General features: G+C 38.7%; 1 protein-coding gene across 5 annotated transcripts in view; it reads right to left on the bottom strand.

The window, feature by feature from the left end:
• GLRA2 (glycine receptor alpha 2) overlaps window positions 1-25107 on the bottom strand; it is a 209494-nt gene that overhangs the window by 28426 nt on the left and 155961 nt on the right. The gene's annotated exons all lie outside the window — the stretch shown is intronic.

The raw sequence follows: 25107 nt of genomic DNA, 5'->3' as shown, positions 1-25107 counted from the left end.
AGCTCTGAAGAGAGCAGCAGATCTCCAAGCACAGCATTCAAGCCATAGTAATAAACTGAATATTTCTTCCTAAGTGAAAATAATTTTATTTAAAGCCTTGGAGCATTTTCCATGTCTTAATAGTATGCCTTCTTTTAGACTGTGCATATTGCAATCTGCATACATTTTTAAAGTGGACTCTCTTTAATAGATTTCAGAGCAGCACTTCTCAAGCTTTCATGTGCTTGTGAATCTCCTTATAATCCTTTTGTAAAGCATGTTCTCATTCCACAGATCTGGGGTAGGGCCTGAGAGGCTGCATTTCTAACAAGTGCTAGGTAATTCTGATGCTGCTGGTCAACAGATGACATTTAAAGAAGCAAGGTTCTCAAACTTGGCTTTCCATTGCAACCACCTGGGAAGCCTTAAAAAAACCAAGATGCCTGAGCTCTACACCTAAATATTCTGATGTAATGGTCTGAGGTAGGGGTCTGGGCATGTAGATTTTTAACAGCTCCCAGGTGCCTCTAGTGTGTAACCAGGATTGAGAACTGTACTGTACTTCTAGAAAATACCAGAGCTTATTTCTAGCATGACTTCTGTTTCTCTTGAACAAATCCCAGCAGCAGCAGATAGAGTGAAATGAAGTGGGGACATTTAATAACTTAACCTCCTGATGTTTTTACACCCATGTCAACATTCTGAAAAGCAATTAAATCATACACCCAACAAAATTCATGCCTTTGTTCATTACCAGTACAAAGAACCATATTTTGGATCCCTTATTTGCTATATGGTATAAATAAAAAGAACTTCAGGTAGAATAAAAGAGCTCACTTACAAAAAAAGGAAATTCTTAATGAAAGGTTCTTTTTTGACTATTTTGTCATTTGGGTTATACTAGCTCTAATTAATTACTCCTGACAGGAGTGACATCTTTTCATAAGCAGATTGTACTCATGAAGCTAAACCTCAGTCCTCTGTGTGCACAGCATGCCTCTGTCCCTTAGATTAGGATTTTTCAACCTTGGCACTATATATATTCGGGTCAGATGATTCTTTGCTGTGGGCACCATCCTGTGCACTGTAGGATGTTTAGCAGCATCCCTGGCCTCTACACATTAGAGTTTGGCAACACACACAGTCCCCAATCCCAAGTTGTGAGAACTAAAAATGCCTCCATACACTGCCAAATGTCCCCTGAGCAGGGAAAAATAGCTCCTGGTTGAGAACCACTGCCTTAGATCAAACAAGGCTTCCTTGTCACTGACTCTCACTTTCGTCTTGAAGGTCTTGGAGTGGGAAGCTCTCCAGGTTCATCTGATATAAATGTATATCAGCAAGGCAGGATAAGGCCACTTTCTAATGAGCATTGAATGCCACCTTAAAGAGTGCAGTTTTCATTACCGATTTAATTAATCTCTATTTCATTTACTGACAATAACAAGATGAGTTTAGAATAATTTACAGTTAACATTCTAGGATAAAATGAACTTTAGAAATGCTGCTTCCTTCTTGAGAATCTCCCCGCTCCTAAAGGGCTGGAAGTACACTGTACTCTTCCTTCCTGGGAATTGCCACAGCTCCAACTATTAACTCTTGTGGTTCTTAAAATTCTCTACCTCATATTAGAAAATTTTACATTTTTTTCTGATATTGACCTCTAAAATTTTGTGAAAACAGGTTTCAAGCGGTTTTTATCTACCCCTTATCTAAAACAAAACTCTGTACAAGGCAAGCATTCAAAAAATATTTGTTGAATAAATTAATTCTAGGATTGTCTAGCAGCTTAGAGTGAAAACTAAGAAGACAGGGGTCATTTCCTTTTACCCACTCCTGCATAGAGCCAGGATCACTTATTTTATATACGGTTATACTTGCACCTAATGCTGCCTCATCAATCAGGTAGGAAATAACTCCACTTAAGCATATTGTCCCCAAATAGCTTATTACAAACAAGAATAACAGTGAAAGAAACAAATTACTACTATGATTAGGCAAACCCACATCTCTCTGATGTAATGCCAAAGAAGCACCAGACTTCTCCATCATTTAGCTAGATCTTTTTATGAGAGTTCAGTTATGCTGAAATAACTACAGCTCAAGTTGCCATCAAGAATCTTACACCATTGTTCAGGGTCTGGATTTTAAAGTGGAAAAAAAAAGAATCTTACACCAATTAAGAGCTAGACAGTGAAAGAAGAAGGTTCAGGATATCTACCATCATAGCCTTTATAAAACATTAGTAGAGCTGAAGGCACAGGTTTGGTTTCAGGAATATAAAGCAATAGAATTGTACTATGAAACCTATTTTAGAAACTCAGGAGCACAGAAATATTTTAGCAATCCCACTGTAAGGTACAATAAAGAGAATGTAGTTGTTTATCTGTCATTTGGATAAACCGTTGTTTGGCTCTCAGTGATGCCACTTGCTGCTCCTAGATTCCCTCTGTTTCCACACTTTAGGCACAAAAGGTCCTCCAGAATCAGTTTGGTGTTTGTTTAGTGGAGGCAATAGCAGGGGCTCAGTGGGTTGTGATTCTCATCAGGTCCTTGGCCCAGGAGGCATTGCACCTTAGTTTGTTTTTCTCTCCAAAGCAACCCTGAGATGAGGGATTGCATGCAAAAGGTTTACTTGGGAGGCAACAACAGAAGTGTGGTAAGGGAGTGGGGAAGTAGTACACGGAGAGGAGAAAAGTTAATAAAGGATGTGTGAATAATCAGAAAGTGACCACTGTTGCCAAAGAGGGCTCAAACCTCTGAGAGACTGAGACTTGACCTACCAAGGATTGAGGAAGCTTGGTATTTAGCCACCAATCCCCAGTTCTCATGGGTTGAGGGACACTCCTGTAGCATTCAGTCCCTGGCACTTCTGGCCTACCCTGAGTGTGCACAGAGCATGCTACAGTGCCCAACAGATGCTCTCAGAGTTGCAGTAGAAACCAGTGCTGTTTGTTTTAGGCAGGATAATGCCTACCAAAGATGATGTCTGTGTCCTACTCCTTGGAACCTGTGAATATGTTACGTTTCAAAGCAGAGGGGCTTTGCAGATGTGATTAAGAAAATAGGGATGGGGAGAGGGCCCTAGATTATCCAAGTGATCTCAATTTAATCACATGACTCTTAGAAATGGAGAATCTTTCTCAGCTGTGGTCAGAGGTAGACGTGGCAATGGAAGAAAGGTCAATTAGAGAAACGGAACCATGATCCAAGGAATTTAATTAGCTTCTTGAAGTTGGAAAAGTCAAGAAATCAGATTCTCCCCTAGAACACTGTTATATAAATGAGCCAAAGATGGCCTCTATCTATTGTCCCCTTGGTTGTTTATTTCCCCACTACAGGTTGAGACCTGTTATCTCAAAAGCCTGCCGGCACCAAACTCAATACACATTCCATTATTTTAAAAATAAATGAGCAGATTTTTAACCATCTAGAACCTGTTTTCCATAGCCCATGAAACCATGCCTAGCATCTGGTGACCACTGATAAGATAGAGCCTTGCACTTATAAGGCCCCATGGTATTACTACTCTTTGAAGCTCTCTGACCCAGAGGCTCCCCCACTGTGCAACTGAGCAACATCACTTAGGTGGGCCCCCTCAGATTCATCTCCCCACTGGAAGTCCCTTGTCCTCTCCTCTCTGTATAGTATAGTGGCTTCTCTCCCTAAGCCTATGGATCCTTCCATGCTGTGAGGAGCCACCTCTTCATGCAACTCTGTCCAAGTGCCACTCAATAAACTTGGTTGTATATTACTGCCTATGTGGTCATATCCTCTTCTTTGATATGGCCCCCAATCCCTGAATCCCCGTGACAACCCTCCAGAAGCAATGCAGCCCTGCCAATACCTTGATTTTAACCTAGCAAGACCCATTTCAGACTTCTGACGTTCAGAACCGTAGATAATACATTTTTCCTGCTTTAAGCCATTAAGTTTGTGATTTGTTACAGCAATGATAAGACACTCTTGTTACTGCAAAGAATTCAAACCAGAAAGCCACTTTTATATTCACACTTAAGGCAAGCTTTGCTAAGTTTATAATATATGTTCCAGATTTGGAAAGCTACTTCTAGCAAAATTACAAAAAGGCAAACTAAAATAGTAATAATGATCTAAGCCTCTAGGGAGGGACTTCAGGTAAGTGTAGACTAATTATACAATTAAGAGTGTTCTTGCCTACTAACCTGAAGGAGTCCCTAGAAACCCAGTAGTGACTCCACAGGCAGACAAGCGACCTCATCAAGCAGCTACCTGACACCACAGCCAGGTAAATCCACAAAGATGGGAAAAAAAACAGTGCAAAAAAGATGAAAACATCAAAGACCAGAACACCTCTTCTCCTTCAAGGAATCACAACTCCTCAACAACACAGGATCACAACTTGACCGAGGAGTGCGACGAATTGACAGAAACAGGCTTCAGAAGGTGGATAATAACAAACTTAACTGAGCTAAAGGAACACGTCCTAACTCAGTGCAGAGAAACCAAAAACCTTGAAAAAAGATTAGACAAAATGCTAACTAGAATAACCAGCTTAGAGAAGAAAATAAATGGCTTGATGGATTTGAAAAACACAGCACGAGAACTATGTGAAGCAAACACAAGTTTTAATAGCCAAATCAATCAAGCAGAAGAAAGGATATCAGAAATTGAAGATCAACTCAATGAAATAAAAAGAGAAGGCAAGACAAGAGAAAGAAGAGTGAAAAGAAATGAACAAAGCCTCCAAGAAATATGAGATTATGTGAAAAGACCTAATCTACACTTGATCAGTGTACCTGAATATGATGGGGAGAATGAATCCAAGCTGGAAAACAGGCTGCAGGATATTATCCAGGACAACTTCCCAAGCCTAGCAAGGCAGTCCAAATTTCAAATTCAAGAAATACAGAGAGCTCCACAGAGATATTTCTCAAGAAGAGCAACCCCAAGGCACATAATGTCAGATTCATCGGGGTTGAAATGAAGGAAAAAATGCTAAGGGCAGCCAGAGAGAAAGGTCAGGTCACCCACAGAGGGAAGCCAATCAGACGCACAGCAGATCTCTCAGCAGAAACCCTACAAGCTAAAAGAGAGTGGGGGCCAATATTCAACATCCTTAAAGAAAAGAACTTTCAACCCAGAATCTCATATCCAGCCAAACTAAGTTTCGTATGTCAAGGAGAAATAAAATCCTTTACGGACAAGCAATTATTGAGAGATTTTGTCACCAACAGACCTGCCCTACAAGAGCTCCTGAAAGAAACACTAAGCATGGAAAGGAAAAAGTACCAGTCACTGCAAAAGCAAACAAGTTGGCAAAGACCAAAAATGCAATGAAGAAAATGAGTCAACTAATGGGAAAGAAAACCAGCCAGTAACTAAATGGCAGGATCAAATTCACACATAACAATATTAACATTGGGGCATTTAGGCCATTTACATTCAATCAAAAGACACAGACTGGCAAACTGGATAAAAAGTCAGAACCCATCAGTGTGCTGTATTCAGGAAACCCATCTCACATACAGAGACACACATAGACTCAAAATAAAGGGATGGAAGAAGATTTACCAAACAAATGGAGAACAAAAAAAAGCAGGGGATGCAATCCTAGTCTCTGATAAAATGGACTTCAAACCAACAAAGATCAAAAGAGACAAAGAAGGACACTACATAATGGTAAAAGGATCAATCCAACAGGAAGAGCTAACTATCCTAAATATATGCGTACCAACACAGGAGCACCCAGATACATAAAGCAAGTTCTTAACCACCACCTAAAACTAGATTTAGACTCCCACACAATAATAGTGGGAGACTTCAACACTCCACTGTCCATATTAGACAGATCAATGAGACAGAAAATTAACAAGGATATGCAGGACCCGAATGCAGAGCTGGACCAAGCGGACCTAATAGACATAGACAGAATGCTCCACCCCAAATACACAGAATATACATTTTTCTCAGCACCACATTGTACTTACTCTAAAATTGACCTCATCGTTGGAGGCAAATCACTCTTTAGCAAATGCAAAAGAACAGAAATCATAACAAATAGTATCTCAGACCACAGTGCAATCAAGTTAGAACTAAAAATTCAAAAACTAACCCAGAACTGCACAGCTTCATGGAAACTGAACAACTTGCTCTTGAATGTTGACTGGATAAACAATGAAATGAAGACAGAAATAAAGATGTTCTTTGAAACCAACGAGAATGAAGACACAACATACCAGAATCTCTGGGACACATTTAAAGCAGTCTCTAGAGGAAAATATATAGCAATAAGTGCCCACATGAGAAGCAAGGAGAGATCAAAAATTGACACCCTATAGTCAATATTGAAAGAGCTAGAGGAGCAAGATCAAAAAAACTCAAAGTCTAGCAGAAGACAAGAAATAGCTAAGATCAGCAGAACTGAAGGAGATAGAGACACAAAAAAACCCTTCAAAAAATCAAAAAATCCAGGAGCTGGTTTTTTGAAAAGATCAACAAAATAGACCTCTAGCCAGATTAATAAAAAAGAATAGGGAGAAGAATCAAATAGATGCAATAAAAAACAATAAAGGGGATATCACCACTGATACCACAGAAATACAAACTACCATCAGAGATTACTACAAACAGCTCCACTAACATAAACCAGTAAGCCAGGAAGAAATGGATAAATTCCTAGACACTTGTTCTCTACCAAGACTAAACCAGGAGGAAGTTAAAACCCTGAATAGACCAATAAGAAGGGCTGAATTTGAAGCAGCAATCAATAGCCTACTAACCAAAAAAAAGTCCAGGTCCAGACGGGTTCACAGCTGAATTCTACCAGATGTAAAAAGAGGAGCTGGTTCCATTCCTTCTGAAACTGTATAAAACCTATTTTATGAGACCAATACCATCCTGATACCAAAACCAAGCAGAGACTCAACTAAAAAGGAAACCTTCAGGCCAATATCCATGATGAACATAGATGCAAAAATCTTCAGTAAAATACTGTCAAACAGATTGCAACAGCACATCAAGAAACTTATCCATCATGACCAAGTAGGCTTCATCCCGGGGATGCAAGCCTGGTTCAACATATGCAAATCCATAAATGTAATCCATCACATAAATGAAACGAAAGACAAAAACCATATGATTATCTCAATAGATGCAGAGAAGGCCTTCGATAAAATTCAACAGTACTTCGTGCTAAAAACTCTCAATAAGGTATTGATGGAACGTATCATAAAATGATAAAAGCTATATATGACAAACCTACAGCCAACATCATACTGAATGGGCAAAAGCTGGAAGAATTGCCTTCGAAATCAGGCAGTAGACAAGGATGCTCTCTCACACCACTCCTATTCAATATGGTATTGGAAGTTCTAGCCAGAGCAATCAGGCAAGAAAAAGAAATAAAGGGTATTCAATTAGGAAAGGAGGAAGTTGAATTGTTTCCATTTGCAGGCGACATGATTGTACATCTAGAAGACCCCATCATCTCAGCCCAAAATTTTCTCAAACTGATAAGGAACTTCAGCAAAGTCTCAGGATACAAAATCAACATGCAAAAATCACAAGCATTCCTATATACCAATAACAGACAGCCAAATCAAGAGTGAACTCCCATTCACAATTGCTACAAAGAGAATAAAATACCTAGGAACATAACTGACAAAAGATGTAAAGGACCTCTTCAAAGAGAACTACAAACCACTGCTCAACGAAATAAGAGAGGACACAAACAGATGGAGAAACATTCCATGCTCATGGTTAGGAAGAATCAGTATCGTGAAAATGGCCATACTGCCCAAAGTAATCTATAGATTCAATGCTATCACCATCAAGCTACCAATGACCTTCTTCACAGAACTGGAAAAAAAAAACACTTTAAACTTCATATGGAATCACAAAAGACCCCACATAACCAAGACAATCCTAAGCAAAAAGAACAAAGCCAGGGGCATCACACTGCCAGACTTCAAACTATACTACAAGGCTACAGTAATCAAAACAGCATGGTACTGGTACCAAAACAGAGACATAGACCAATGGAACAGAACAGAGACCCCAGAAGAAACACCACACATCTACAACCATATGATCTTTGACAAACCCAGCAAAAACAAGCAATGGGGAAAGGACTCCATGTTTAATAAATGGTGTTGGGAAAACTGTCTAGCAATGTGCAGAAAGCAGAAACTGGAACCCTACCTGTCACCTTACACTAAAATTAACTCCAAATGGATCAAAGATTTAAACATTAACACCATAAAAACACTGGAAGAAAACGTAGGTAAAACCATCCAGGAAATAGGCATAGCAAGGACTTCATGACTAAAACACCAAAAGCAATGGCAATAAAAGCCAGGATAAACAAATGAGATCTAATTAAACTCCAGAGCTTCTGCACAGCAAAATAAACCATCATTAGAGTGAATTGGCAACCAACAGAATGGGAAAAAAATTTTGCAATCTACCGATCTGACAAAGGGCTAATATCCAGAATCTACAAAGAACTAAAACAGATATACAAGAAAAAAGCAAACAACCCCATTCAAAAGTGGGCAAAGAATATGAACAGACACTTGTCAAAAGAAGATATATATGAGGCCAACAAACATATGAAAAGATGCTCATCATTCACTGGTCATTAGAGAAATGCAAATCAAAATCACACTGAGATACTCATCTCTCACCCTTTAGAATGGTGACCATTAAAAAATCTGGAGTTAACAGGTGCTGGAGGGGATGTGGAGAAATAGGAACACTCTTACACAGTTGGTGGGAGTGTAAATTAGCTTAACCATTGTGGTAGACAGTGTGGCGATTTCTCAAGGATCTAGAAATAGAAATTCCATTTGACCCAGCAATCCCACTACTGGGTATATACCCAAGGAACTATAAATCGTTCTACTATAAAGACACATGCACAAGTATGTTCATTGCAGCCCTGTGTACAATAGCAAGACCTGGAACCAACCCAAATGCCCATCAATGATAGACTGGACAAAGCAAATGTGGTACATATACACCATGGAATACTATGCAGCCATAAAAAATGATGAGTTCGTGTCCTTTGTAGGGACTTGGATGAATCTGGAAACCGTCATTCTCAGCAAACTGACACAAGAACAGAAAGCTAAACACCGTATGTTCTCACTCATACATGGGTGTTGAACAATGAGAACATGTGGACTCAGGGAGAGGAGCGTCACACACTGGGGACAGTTGGGGGAGTAGGGGAGAGACAGCTGGGTTGGGGAGGGAGGGGAGGGTGAGGAGGGATAACATGGGGAGAAATGCCAGATATAGTATGGACCTAAAGTAAAATAAATAAAATAAAAAAATAAGACAAACTGGTGAACCACCACATTCCAGTTTAAAAAAAAAAAAAAAGAGAGAGTGTTCTTAAATTGAAATGCTGAAGCAGCATTTTCCTGATCTTGTGCCTTATTCAAATCTGATTCTTTCTATACAGAGTGATATTTCCACAGTTCCAATGTGACTGTAGCATTTATAAAGCCTTGTTGTGCCTCCTACTTCAAGAGCAATTGAAGTTTTACTTCCTCTTAGGCCCTATGTTTTAGCACTTTCCAGACCCAACTCTTTATGATGTATTGAAAGCAACATGTTGTTTCTTACATCTGAACCTCTGCATAACTGTTTCCTCAGCCTGGATATCCTCTTAATTCTCTTTTTGACCGGGCAAATTTCTACTCCTGTGTTAAGACCCAGACAAAGGCTCAACTCCCTGGTGCTACGAAGTGGAGAAGAAGCTTTGTCCTCAGTCACAACTTTAAATCATCATCCACTTAAACCTTTCCTGTAGCACACAACATTCTGTATTGAAATATTTGTCTGAGCCTGTCTACCCCAGTAAACAAAACAACACAAAAAGGAGTCTAGTTGATACAAGTTTTCTTTCTCATTGAAACACTGAATTCCATTCAAAAAATTTGTAAAGCAAAACTCCCTGAAGGTCTGTGTGCAAAACTAGAACTTCGACTAAATTTGATAACTGTAGAAATAGAATCATTGAAATTAAATGCTAGAGTTAACTATTTTATTGCTAATGAAGTAAATAAGTGGGATGCTAACTGCCACATTTTATTGCTTACATTTATTTCACTTATGTGTAAAATATTCTCCTTTCATCCTTATCTCTTCTTTACAATATGCCCATTTCTCTACCCTGCTTGGACCATCACATGATCCATATTTTTGTCCATTCATCCATGCTGTCTGGCAAAACCCTCAGCTTGGATCCAGGATTGACTTCACGGGTGTGCAACCTGTGCAGACACACAGGGACCATACAAAGAGGGGTGCTAGGCTTAGTTTAATGCTCTGCTGTTGCCATCTTGAAATTCTTAATCATTTTTGAACCAGAGGTTGCCCACTTTTATTTCAGTCAGTCCTCACTAGTTCAATTCTGGAACCTACCATCTTGTTATTCTAGGCTGCTGAGCCTCTCTAGAGAACTTCACCCAACCCAGCACATTGATGCCCCTACATATACTGTTTCCTCTACCTCCACTGGACCCTAAGGCGTCTTGAGAAAACTTTTGTGGGATCCTGGTGATGCATTTCACAATTCACAAACATTTCAAACTTTTCCCACTGTTCTCACACCTCCTACTCTGTCACTTTCTCTCTTTACCCTCTGAAAATGAATGTGTTTCCTTTGTCACAGAAAACAATCAGATGCCATCATGTGGGGATTCCTTCAACATCCTGCCTACCCACCCACCCACAAACATGCCATGTCCTTATTCTTATTTCTTTTTTCTCCCAGTTATCAGAAGGAATCTCTTCTACTGGGTATGGCTAGCGTCTCCATCTAAGCATGCTATCCCACCTTTCCACAAAACTCCTTTCCTATTTTTTTTTAAAGGCCATTTAATTTCTTATTATTCTCTCTATAAACAACTCTGTCATTAGAATTTAAATATACTCAAGTCACTCATTAAAAAAAAAATACAAAAAATTTAAAAGCTAGCCTGGTCCTGAACTTCTGGCCTCGAGCAGTCCTTTGGCCTTGGCCTCCTAAAGTGCTAGGGTTACAGGTATGAGCCACAGCATCTGGCCTACATATTACATTTAAGTCTGTGATGCATTTTGAATTAACTTTTATGTAAAGTGTGAGCTTTAACTTGAGATTCCTTTTTCTGGGGTAGATAGTATGTTGAAGTGTTCTAGCACCTATTTTTTCTCCATTGAATTGTTTTCACACCTTTCTCAAAAATCAGTTGAGCATATTTGTGTGAGTCTAAGTTCCCCATTCTGTTGGACAGAGCTATATGTGATCTATATGTGTGTTCCGCTGTCAATCCCACTGTCTTGAACTGTTGCTGTGTAAGTCTGAAATTGGGTAGACTCATTCCTCCTACTTTATCCTTTGACTCATTTGTCTTTCCATGTAAATTTTAGAGTAAAGTGATGTTTTATATATATATATATATATATATATGAAACCAACAACAACAATAAACAAAAAACAAAAGAACCAGCCAACTGACAAACAAAAATCCATGGCCTATGTGTCTCCTCAGCCACTTCTCTCTCTTTGTCTTGGTTAAAATGTCTCCACTCATCCACAAAGAACTTAAACAAATTTACAGGAAAAAAGCAACCCTATCAAAAAGTGGGCAAAAGGTTTGAACAGACACTTCTCAGAAGTCATTTATGCAGTCAACAAACATAGGAAGAAAAGCTCATCCACTGGTCATTAGAGAAGTGCAAATTAAAACCACATTGAGATACCATCTCATGCCAGTTAGAATGGCGATCATTAAAAAATCTGGAGACACAGATGCTGGAGAGGATGTGGAGAAATAGGAATGCTTTTACGCTATTGGTGAGAGTGTAAATTAGTTCAACCATTGTGGAAGACAGTGTGGCGATTCCTCAAGGATCTAGAACTAGAAATACATTTCACCCAGCAATCCCATTACCAAGTATATACACAAAGGACTATAAATCATTTTACTATAAAGACACATGCACACATATGTTTACTGCAGCACTGTTCACAATAGCAAAGACTTGGAACCAACCCAAATGCCCATCAATGATAGACTGGATAAAGAAAATGTAGCATATATATACCATGGAATACTATGCAGCCATAAAAAAGAATGAGTTCCTGTCCTTTGCAGGGACATGGATGAAGCTGGAAACCATCATTCTCAGAAAACTGACACAAAAACAGAAAACCAAATACCACATGTTCTCACTCATAAGTGGGAGTTGAACAATGAGAACACATGGGCGCAGGGAGGGGAATTTCACACACCGGGGCCTGTCAGGGGGTGGGGGGGCTGGGGGAGGGATAGCATTAGGAGAAATACCTAATGTAGATGACAGAGTGATAGATGCAGCAAACCACCATGGCATGTGTATACCTATGTAACCTGCATGTTCTGCACATGTACCCCAGATCTTAACGCACAATAAAAAATAAAATGGCTACACCTGATTTCCTCACTTCTTCACTGTCCCTTTCACTACTCCCTAAAATCTTGTGTCTGCCTCCATCTCTCCATGGAGCCTGCTGTAGTTGAGGTTACCAGTGTCCTTTGACTAATCCATGGCTGCTTATTAGCTTTTATTTTATGTGAACTCTACATCTTTAGATACTATGAACTTTCTTCCTGGATATGTTTCTTCTTCTAGCCTCTGAGTGATTACACACCCTCTGACTTTCTCTGTCTCCCTCATAGGCTCCTTTTCCCCTGCCTGTCTCTGATGCTGGTGCTCGCAGTGCTTTGTCCTCAGCTCTCTGCCTTGTCTTGCCTTGCCCTGCCTTGCCCTGCTGTGCCCTCCTATCTATCCTTCCCTGCACTGCTCTGCCCTTCTCTTTGCCCTTCCCTTTCCCCTTCATCTTCCCTTCCACTTTGCTTCTCACTCTGTACACTCCTGCTGGGTAATCTCATCCACTTACATAACTTTAATCTCCATCTATATCCTAATGACTTATCAGCATGTCTGTCCAACACAGTCCTCTCTCCTGAGTGCTGGACTGCCTCATGAACATTGCTACCTCTGTCTCTCACATTTCACCTATCCCACACTGAATTTAATATTTGCCCTCCGCCTGTCACCACCCCAATCTTGTAACACCACAATCCCCCTCTGATAAAGCCATACTCCTAGAGGTAATCTTAATTTCTTCATCTTTGCATTTCATATAGTTAATTAGTACGTGTCCTGTTGACTTTGCTTTCCTATTTTTTTTAAAGGCCATTTAATTTCTTAATACTTTCCAGGCCCTTACCACCCCTGGTTTTGATTACAAGAACCTTCTATTCTTTTCCTGCCTTAGTCCTGCACTGTTCAAAACATGCTCCAGAGTGCTAGATTGCTCTTTCCATAATGCATATCTGACCATGCTATTTCCCTGTTTAAATACCCTTATTGTCACCTCATCACCTTCAGGAGGAAGTTCAACCTTTTTAGCATGGTGCAGTCTTTCCTTGCCTGGTACCTGCTTAGTTCCCTAGCCCAGGTATTGGCTTCATGCTTGTCTTAGTTGGTTTTTTTCTAGAACACCCTGAGGCAGGAATGTGTTTAATTACTTTATTTGGGACATGATCCTTGGAAGCACCAGTAGAGGCATGGGAATGTGAGGGAAAGCAAGGAAAGACATCAATTCAGGGTGCATTGGTAAGTCACTCACTGTGGGCAACTGGAGCTCAATCCCACTGGGAGCCAGTATGAAACATTACCTCCAAGGGACAAGGAAACTAAGCTATTTATTCCCAGCCCCCAACTATAACTGGTGGAGGGCTGTTCCTGAAGTATGTCACCCTCTCTCCTCCCACATCAAGGCAGAGTGAAGCTTGCAGTAGGAAGCCCATCAGAGTATATAGAAACAATAAGTGCCATGGAAATATGGATGGGATATTGATAATATCTACCACAGGGCCCCTCTGTGTCTTTCCATAGCACTTCTATGGCCCGTATCATGATATGTACATTTACTAATAGGCAGATACTTTTCTTGTTTTTCCCTGGACTGTGAGTTTCAAAGGCAGAGTCTATTGGACTTTGTGAATTGCTCATAGTAAGTATACAATACATTTACTCTGAGTATATGAATGAATGAACAAAATGAGATAGTCTGAAGAGATGAGACTAAGGGTAAGGGAAAAAGAAAATTAAGAAGAATAGACTGGACACCAACAGTGATGGGCAGCTAGATTTCTCAGAATTTCTTAATCTGATTGGTGGCCTAGCTATGGCTTGCCATGACTCCTTCCTCAAGGCTGTCCCTTCCCAGAAGTGGACCTGAGGAACGCTTAGGCCTTCAAATCCACCCCATTTCCTTCCAGCCTTTCTGTCATCATCTCCATAGCCCACACATTACCCCTTGAGCCCAGCACACCAGCCACCTCATGCAGGCCCCACCTGTGGATAGTAATAAAACAATGTCGCTTTTTTAAAACATGAAAAAAAATGAAAAAAAAAAGAATAGAAAATTAGAACCGGGTGCAGTGGCTCATGCCTGTAATCCCAGCACTTTGGGAGGCCGAGATGGATGGATCACAAGGTCAGGAGTTCAAGACCAGCCTGGCCAACATACATGGTGAAACCCCATCTCAAAAAAAAAAAATAAATAAATAAATAAAAATAAAATTAGAGACAGGAAAATGTGATTCAGTAGGAAGAAATGTGGGAAAGAAAAATGGAGAAAATGGGAAATGGTCTGAGATGAAAGTAACAATTGGAGGGAGACACTAAAACAGAAGGGGTTTTATTTGCAGGCCTGCTTCTACAAATTGCTTCATATTTTGCAAAAGAGAATTCCATATTGCAAGCCCTAACATAACAATCTGTCATAATACCTAGAAAAATGGAACATGCTTAGAAGAAAACACCTTAAAAATACTTCAGGTCTTTATGTCCCTGTCAAGCAGCAGCTCTATATCCTAGTGAAATAGGCAATTACAAAGTACCATGATGTTTATTTATTCATAATGTTTCACAATAAAGTCCAAATCTTTATCCATGCAAGTCTGTTAAAGACTCATCTAAACTCCTCAACCTTTAAGATAAAAAACAACAAATACACCTTTGGCTTCCCTGGGGAAGCAGTCACAACCTTTTCAATATCATGCTTGCTAAGGGAGCAGTTGTTGCCTTAATTAATGATCTATGAAATCTTCTTTAAGCACCTTGTGCAAACAGGTGGCAGAATATGGAAAAAAATGTTAAATGATAAAAGAGAACACACATCATTTCATGATATTCTTCTTGAAAGGCAAAAAAAAGTTATGATTATGGAGTTTCCTTTCCAAGGAAAAGGAAAAAGGAGACCTATTAGGATTTTGAGTCTAAACATCTTTTACAAAACACCTTATTCTCTGTTTGTTAATCTTTCAGTGACCAATTTCCCAACATGGAATCAATCACTGGGGTTAATGTCTCGGATATGACTATGGACATACTAGTAGCAAAGGTATGAAGTATGATTACAGCATTGCTATTACTAAAAGGTATTTTAGGGGTTTTCTGGACCATCACTTGTCACCTGGCATTTGTTAGAGAAATAAAATATTGGGTCCTGTTCTGGTCTACTGAATCAAAAGTCTCTCTAGGCCTCCAGGTAATTCTCATGTGCACCAAAGTTTGAGAAACATTGGTCTAGAGCAGGATGGTCAAGGTGTGGTCTGTACCAGCTCCAGTCTGTAAACTGTTTATTGTGGTCTCTGACTAGACAAGTGTGCTTATTATGGGTTATTCTCAATTCCTGTGTTTATTGCTGTTCTAAGTAGTGAAGCTTCTTATATGCCTTCTCCCAGTTTTAGTAATAAATCGAATAGAAACATTTCCACTGGATTCCTTCTAGAATGGTTGAAACCACTGTTCTTCTATTGAACGCTGTCCCACTGTCTTCCCTCTCTTTTTATACTAACGTCATTGTGTGTACCTGTTGAATCACACACATCCAGGTATTAATCCTAAAAATAAGCTTTCATTATGACTTTCCACACTACTGAGCATTTCTTAAATAGGCGTAATAAATAACATTTTTTTTCCTACCCACGTAGAAGCCTCTCCATCTAACAGAATCTGGATATTAATTCAGAGTCTGAACCTAATATTTTCCAGATGCAGACCCTGCCTTACTTCATGCATGAAGCATAGCATCATAGATCTGTTTTCTCAGGGCATGTGGTATGTGGAACCACATGATTTGTATCTTAATTAATGAAGCCAGTCAGATGGAGCTTTCCTTCATACTCGATTGAGTATATATTTGGATAAAGAAACCAAATTTCAATGACAGGCTGCTGGATAGAATTCGCCTTTTTCTAATATAAGGGAAAGACAACATGCCATCACCCAGTGGGCTCCACTTATGTACAGATCTTGCAGGAAGAGTTAAGTTTGACTGAAGTTAGCAGAATTGAAAGAGCTCTTCTGATGGTGTGCAGGTAATGTTTGCAGGTGAGACATGATTTGCATACAAGAAAGAGAAAACAGTTGAGGCTTTTGCATATCAAGAAATATAGACTCACAATGTTCTAAACCAGAGTTTCTCCACTGCACCACTATCAGCATTACACCTAGGCAATTCTTTGTTGTGGGTTGCTGTCTTGTATATCCTAGGAGGTTTATCCGCATCCCTGGTCTCTACCTACTAGATGCTAGTAGCATCCCTTCCCAGATATGACAGCTAAACAGATCTCCAGACATTGTCAAATGTCCCCTGGGTGCAAAATTGCCCTAGGTTTACAACTACTCTTCTAAGCTTTTAGAGAGGAAGAGAAAAAGGTAAAAAGACTTAAGCAGGATTCTCAAAGGTTGACCCCACTCTAATTGTAATTCAGTGGGTTTTTCATTTGCTTAGATTTGTTTGTTGATTAGACTTAGTGGCAGTGACATCTGCATTCCAACAGCCTTCTTTCAAAGTCAGTTCACATTCTAATTGGGTTTGAAGGATCTTAATGGCTTCTCTTAAGTTAGGGGAAGGTTTCTATGCATGTAAGACCTAGTTTAGTCACAGCCAGTATCAATGGAAGGCAAAACGTAAGAGGTTAGCTTCTGCCTAGTTATTTCCACTTCTCTCTTGTTTAGATATTGCAGAGTGAAAACACAAACTCATTATTTTATTCCTATGAATAAAGTTATTTTAGAAGTTGTATATAGGCCATATTTTGCCATGCAATCTAATTTCCCTTTGTGGAAGAAAGACAAGAAGAGTAAAAATATAAGAGCTATTGTAGCTGTTCTAAGATACTTGATTTGCTTTGTGCAGCATTTTCGCCAATACATTGAACACAAAAACCTTATGACCCAGAGTTTGCTACATACCTATGTGGTAGAGAAAGTGGACACAAAATGAGCAATAACTAAACATAGAACTTACTATGTGCCAAGGCCTGTTTTATGAGCTTTATCCAGGGAAGCACATTTTCACCACAATTCTATAAGGTAAATATTATTATTCATCTCTGTGCCTCTGAAACTGAGGTACAGAGAGTTTTAAGTACACTGCCTACCAAAATCACAGAACTGTTACATTATAAAGCCTCTATTTGAATGTTGGCAATTTAGCCCCTTCATTTTAGGAGGAGAAAACCACAACTCCAAGTTGCCTTAGACAAAGGTAGCCTAAGACCCTGGTAAAGTGAGACAAAACAAGGCCATTTCATGATTTTGTCTAAGCACAGACAAAACAGGCCACTATGCTACTTACAAAATACTAAACATCCTTCTTTCTTGGTTAAAATTACTGCTAGTTTTTTTAGACAATTACAGTTTTATTCTCATTCTAGTCTGCCTTTCTATAGATAAGCTTTATTAAGATCATCAAATTTTGCCCATTTTCTGACAGTATCTAATCTAGAGTACACTCCTGCTTCCTTAGACTTTTCCCTTTCAAATCAACCAATTTTTGGATGGAGACCATCACCCTCAACCCTTCATTGTATGTGTTCTCCCTCACTGCAAAGAGTAGTAAACCCACCTTGTTTAACTACAGGTTTGTTCCTGGTGGTCTTTGGCTAAAGGACATTGACAATTCTTTGCCTATGGTACAAATCTAGAAGTTATACCTGATTTTCCAAATGATTGAATCAATAGCACAAAGATTAATACAATCTAGAACAATGGCCAATTTCAACAAAATGAAAATTTACAGGAATAAATATAAAGTCCTTTCTTTAGGTAGAAAAAAAATCAACAGCAAAATCAAGAGGGGATAACTTGACAGTTATGTGTGTTAAAGAGAAAAAAACCTGGGTGTTTAATAAGCATTAGCAAGTTCAAAATGAGCCAGTCATGGAATATGACTACTTAAAAGCAATACTATAATTTAGTGCTCTATTAAGAGTATTCAAAAGTCCAGATAAAGATAGGGGATACTACTGCCATTTCATGTTATACATCAATCATGCCTAGACTACCTTTCAAGTGTTGTTCCCCTCTATGTGTCCATGCGTTCTCATCATTTAGCTCCCACTTACACGTGAGAACAAGTGGTATTTGGTTTTCTGTTCTTAGTTTGCAAAGGATAATGGCCTGCAGCTCCATCTATGTCCCTGCAAAGGACATGATCTCACTCATGTGTAGAATCTAAAAAATTTGATCTCATGGGGGTAGAGGGTGTAATAGTGCTTATCAGTGCAGCTAGAGAAAATGAGGGGGACAGAGAGATGAGAAGTTAGTCAATGAGTACTATGTTACAGTTAGATAGGAGGAATAGGTTCTGGTCTTCTATTGCACAGTTGGGTGAAAATAGTTAATGTATATTTCAAAATATCTAGAAGAGATGATTTTGATAAAGAAATAAGTTTCATATGATTGATATAGTAATTATCCTGATTTGATCATAATACAATGTATAAAACCTCAAAACCTCACATTGTACCCCACAAATATATACAACTATTATATTTCAAATAAAAACAAAACAAAATAGAAGAAAAATAAGTAAAACACAACTTGTCACCTACATGCCATAATCATGTTCCTAAGCAGCCACAATTGCTATTTAGTAGCTGAGCAAAAATAAGTCAGGGCTCTCTGGGTAACTGGAAACATATGAAATTAGGCACACTGGCAGAAGTAAGGTATGGTACAGCCAGATATAAAATGAAAATGGGAGATAAATGCAGGTGAGGCTGCATTATAGAGAAGTTTTTGTAACTTCACATGGTGCGCATGCATGTTTCTTATTGGAGCTGAGGAGATAACATTAAAACAGGGTTTTATTGCATTGACATGGGGCATCAGCTTCTAATAGACTGGGGTTGGCCAGTTCTGTCAGGGAAGATTTGGGCGTGATTGTTTCTGAGAAACTGGTTTGATAAAATTGACAGTGGCTACTTTGCAAAACCTAGAAAAGATAATCAAAGCAAATATACCTAATTGCACTTTGCCTGGCAACTCCTTGAAAGTGACCCCATTTGATAACTTGATTGCTCAGTAAACAAGTAAACTTGATTGCTCACTCTTCCCATGCATGTAAATGTAATCTCAGGTGTTCTCTCAATAAATACCTTCCTTGAATAAAGCTTAATGCCATTGTCTTTTTGGACGATGATCTGCTCTTGTGTTTTGTTATACCTTCTAAAATATCAACCTGTATGTTGTTTCAGAGGTCAGTTTCTTAGTGGGAAATTAAAGAGACATTTTGCCTTGGGAATATTTACCTTTTTTTTTTTTTTTTTTAAGATGGAGTCTCACTCTGTTGCCCAGGTTTGAGTACAGTGGCATGATCTTAACTCACTGCGACTTCCACCTCCCGGGTTCAAGTGATTCTCCTGTCTCAGCCTCCTGAGTAGCTGGGACCACAGGCACAAGCCACCATGCCCAGCCGATTTTTATATTTTTAGTAGAGACAGCATTTGACTTGTTGGCCAGACTGGTCTTGATCACTCAGGTGATCCACCCACCTCAGCCTCCCAAAGTGCTGGGATTGCAAGTGTGAGCCACTATTCCTGGCCGGAATATTGAACATTTTTAAATGATGTAAAAAAAAAATTTAACTCAGGCCACAATGCATTTAGAGCCTGTGAAAATTAATTTAGTAGTTCATGACTAGGTGGGTCCCAAACTAGGGGAAAACAAGTGAGGCCTCAGGGGCAAAATTTGAGGGGGTACCCAAAACTCCAGTACCAAAATGATATTTAATGCAACATTTTAAAACATCATTATTAATACAAAAAATCCATGGTGAACAAAACATCAAATCAGAAATAAAACAGGATCTGACCCTGTACTTGTGTGACTCACTTGCCTCACCCTATTTGCTTCACCTTGCCTCACCCTATTTTCTTTTTGCATTGGTTTCCTCATCTGTAAATTCAGATAAGAACACTATCTTCATTGTTACTAGGTAATTTATTCACTTAATTCAATCCAAACAAGAACAATTTTGAAAGTGGCAAGTGGTACTGACAGACATTACAACTCGGTAATGTTGACCATTGCCAAGTTAAAAAAAGTATTATCAAACAATAAAACATAGTTAAAACAGATTTATATCATACAGAAAATGACAAAATCACTCAATTATGAGAATTCAGATGCTCAACAGCAAGACTGCTCAGTCTTTCTTTCCTTTTTGTTTCATGTTTACGAAACCTGTGATTTTCCATGTTTTCCACTAACCCTACCAAGTGATAGCCTGGTGACTTCATGGATTTTCATGCCATGCCATAGAACAAGGCTGGTATCCCAAGTGACCAGTAGGGGCAGCAGTGACCCATCACTGACAAAGACCAACTTCTGTCCCCAGCCTCAGGTATCCCAATTGCACTTCATTTTATAAGCAAGCTCCCTGCAAGCTATCCTGGAAAGGGAGTGTTAGTTATGACACTGCATCTGTAACACATAAAAGAGGCTTGGATAGTAGTGACTATTTTTTTTTCTATTAGATTTCACCATGTGTTAAAGTGAGAACTTGTTCACTGCACATGCATACCTCCATAGCAGAGGATCACCCTACGACAGAAGCCAGGTCTATAAAGTGAGGTCAAAAAAAAAAAAAAGAGATAAAAAATAAATTAAAAAAAAAAATAAACTGGAGGTCCACCAAACCCATTTCCATTTATTTTAGTGCAACTATTAATAAAAAACATTTTATTTAAAATGAGTAATCCAGGACAAATTTTAAATCACACAAGGTATTGGAAAAATGGGCCTAAATCAAGACTTTCCCAGATAAACTGGGCTGTATGATTGCATTACTCACACATTTGTAGTGATTAAATGATAGTACCTGGCATATAGTAAGCCCTCAATAAATGTTAGCTCCTGTTATTTTTTTCTAACCTAGGTTCAGACTTTTTTTAAAAATGGAAAAATGCTGGCTTTCTTAAGGGACAAATAATTGGAAATATCTCTTGCCTATTTTTTTCGAAATTCAATCATCTATGATAATTAGGAACCTTGACTGCAAAGGTTAAGCATGATTTAATTTGCTCTTCAACTCCCCTCAAGACTTAACTCTGATAATAAACCATTGTATTCTGAATAGCCATTTTGAGATGCACAAACTCAAGAACATCTTCGCGTAAAACAATCAAACTTGCATTTCTCAATAAGCATAGCAGCGATTGTAACTGCTAACTGGCATCTCTAAGACATCTTTTAATCAAAGGTATCCTTTTTGCTCCCCATTGCAATGCCCAAACCATATCTTTATCCTCCTTCCTCAAACCCAGCTCCTTTGGCGTCTCTGAAGTTTAGGTCATTAGACTTCACCACTGATTTTCCTTATTGCTGCTGTTATCTATCTGTGCTGTTATCCTTTATTAATTGCACTCCTTTATTAGTTGATGACTTTAGCATCCATTTCCCTGTCAATCCAACACTCTTACTAATGTCATCTTTTCTGGGGGGTCTTAAATATTCACATAGATAATAAACCCCATTCTAGGCCTTCCAATTCCTGGACTGCCTTGTTGTCAATAATTTTTTCGCCACCCAACCTTAGTCCCATATGCTTATTTATGATCATAACCTTATCTTTGTCTTTACTTCCTGTGAAATCTTAATTTTGAGTCAGTCTCTCTGTCTCTCTCTCTCTCACTTAATGTCTCTTTCATGTTCTGCCCCCTCTTATCTACCTTAGAATTTCTGGTTTATCACTGCAACTACTGCCATGCAAGCTCCCTTAACTTCACTTCCATCTCTCCTTCCCTCCCTCCCTCCCACTCTCTCTCCCTTCCTTCTTCTCCTTTCTTTGTTTCTTCCTTCCTTCCTTCTTCCCTTCTAACTTCTCTTCTTTTGACTCCTCTATTATCTTCTTGTCTTTCACTCACTTTCCTCCTCACTTGGCAAAACTTCAGTTGTATTTAAACTCAAATACCTGTTATCTCAGTACCTGAACCTGAGCCTGGAAGCTTGCTGGGGGAAAACACATACTTCCTGATTGTTCACATGTTAAAGTCGTAACCACAGTTCTTATGTGGGCACTCCCACTGCCTCTGCCTCAGCATTCTGCTCCATCTCTCTTCTTGGAGCAATGGCTTTTTTACTCTCCCAAACTAACATTTAATAGTTGCTCCTTATTCCTCAAACCTGTATTTCTTCACCATACTCTTAGCTGATAGCTAGCCTCAGAATTCATGGACATGATAGGAGCTATTAGTTAGGAGCTCCTTCATCTTACCATCATTGGACATACCAATCGACTAGCGACCATAGTCATTCTCCCATTCTGTTTGTACAATGTTGAAGCACACAGACTCTGGGAACACAGTATCTCACTTCAGATCCCACTATGCCACTTCCTGACTCGTGAGAATGAATAAGCTATTTAACCTCTTTGTGCTTTAGTATCTTCATCTATGAATTGGCAATAATTTAAGTCATTATTAAAATGGATAAAATAATTGTCTCCATGTAAAGCCAACCCTGACCCTTTGCTCTGAATTGTATTTTTTCTTACCTTCTCAAGACATTTGTCCTTGAAATTATGTTCTCCTTTCACTGCAGTGTGAATACCTCCCTTTTCATGAGCCTTCCCTTTGTCACATGCATTCTTTTCTACTTTAGAAAAACAAAATCCCCCATGAGTACACATTTTATTCCATACCATCTTCTATGTTCCCCTGCACAGTAAAGGCAATTGCAAGTGATATCTAAAGTTTGCCACCATTTCCTTTGTTCCTTTTACTGCCCATTCCACTCTAGATACGCTTTCTCAATGATGTAATGCTCCATTCTCAGAGCTTTTTTGTTTCTATTATCTTAATGTGTAATCTCACCTAGTTTTGTAGATTTAAAACAGTATCTATTTGCTGGTCACTGCCAAATATGCATTTCCAGATTTCATCCCTTTCTTGAGCATATATTTCTATCTAATCACTTGCCAACTTTCCTGAGATGTCTCATGGGCATCTGAACTTAAGAGCATAAAAATATGAGTTGAGTTCCACCCCAAATCTGTGCTTGTCACAATAGTCCCTATCTTAATAAATGGTAACACTACCTACCCAGTTGCTCAAGTCAAAAATCTTTGAGTCATATTCAATTTGTTTCATTTTCTCACCTCTTCACATAAAATACATTAGCATGACCTATTGGTCTTACCTCCAAAGCATAACCACTAGAATGTAAGTTTCATCAAAAAGTTGTGTTTTTTCTCTTCTTTGAAGCAATGTATTCTAAGGGTTTAGACAGTACCTGGCACATAGTAAGAAGTAAATAAATTTTTGTGAAATAAATGAAAGAATCCTGAACCTAACCACTTTCCTTCATTCTCCTTCATTCTCATGACTAATACCATAAGCTAAGCCATCAACATATCCACCTATATTTCTACAGTAGCCTCCTAACTGATCTGCTGCTATGCACTCAATAGCGTATTTTCTCTATTGAAACTAATTAGTGGATTCCAATCGTAAAATACAATCCTTTATACTGGCCTGCAAATAAATCTGAAATCACCTATTCTTCAACCTCATTTTCTACTTCTTTGTCTCTCTCATTCTCTACTGTATTCCCAGATTTCCATGTCTAAGCATAGTAGGTGCTCAATAAACATCTGTTGAATGAATAAATACATATATTTAACCTGTGTTAGTAGTCTGATTATGTAATGTAAGACATTGCTAATTAATCACAGATCTCATTCCCACAGAGCCCAGATACAGTCTAAGAATCCTTCACACAGCATTTCAAAAATACCCTACCAATTATTTAGAATTGGGAAGCAAAATGAAACCCATTTTTAATCTCTGGTCTAGAAGAGCATACAGTCAGTAAGCCAGGATAGTGTTTCTTAAATTTATCTCATTGTAAGAATCACCTAGAGTGCTTATTAAGAGTACAGATTCTTGTATTCCACCCAACCTTATAAATCAACATCTGAAAGGAATTTTACTGATAATTAGTGTTTCACAAGGGTCCTAGGTGAGTCTTATTATGATAAGGTAAGTTTGGGAAACCAGGGCAATATTACTGTATGTAAAAGAAGCTGTTGAAGGACTTAAACCATCCACTGACTAATAGGCAGTTGCAGTATGAGTTCTTTTAACTCTATACTATTTTGTGTTGAAATACCATCATGATCTAAGAATATTTTCTGTGTGGCACAAGTGATCCTGAAATTGTGCTGCTGTATGCTGGACTTCTGTGAATGTGATTAAAGAAACGTTAGCACCAACAGGGAGGAAGTAAGGAGAAAATTGAGAAAGGCACAATATTAAAAGGTAATGTACAGCAAAGAGGATATTTGTGTTTCTTCACTTGTTTTCCTTATCTATGGCAGGACAAAATGTTCCTGAGAGGTAATGAAGAGCGAGACAGGGCAGCTAACAGGATAGATTTATCTCTTCCAGCCCAGAGTATGTGCAGGAAACCTTTTAGTAGATGCAGTCAGAACTCAGCTCATACCCACAGAAACTCAATATAAGCAATGTCTAACTCACAACAAATACATCTAGTTATTTGCAACATTAATAGTGACTGTGAAACATTTTTGTTTTCATTCCAACAGAGTAGCATCTGACTATTACTTCACTAACAGGTTTAATTTTTCAAATATTTTTTGAAACAGATTTTGAAAAATCTCTCTCTCTACTGTACATAAAATTTTAACTTTAGTTCTCAAGCAATATTGTTACAGGAGGTAACATTCTCCATATCAAAGGGCATGTTTCTCTCCCAGAGAAACATGTGCAAGCCTTTTGATAGCCT

This window comes from Sapajus apella, unplaced genomic scaffold (genome assembly GCF_009761245.1).
Source record: "Sapajus apella isolate SASKATOON/1434 unplaced genomic scaffold, GSC_monkey_1.0 scaffold17, whole genome shotgun sequence".
Lineage (NCBI taxonomy): Eukaryota > Metazoa > Chordata > Mammalia > Primates > Cebidae > Sapajus > Sapajus apella.
The sequence above is the reverse complement of the archived record's forward strand: the minus strand, read 5'-3'. Positions and strand labels throughout refer to the sequence as shown.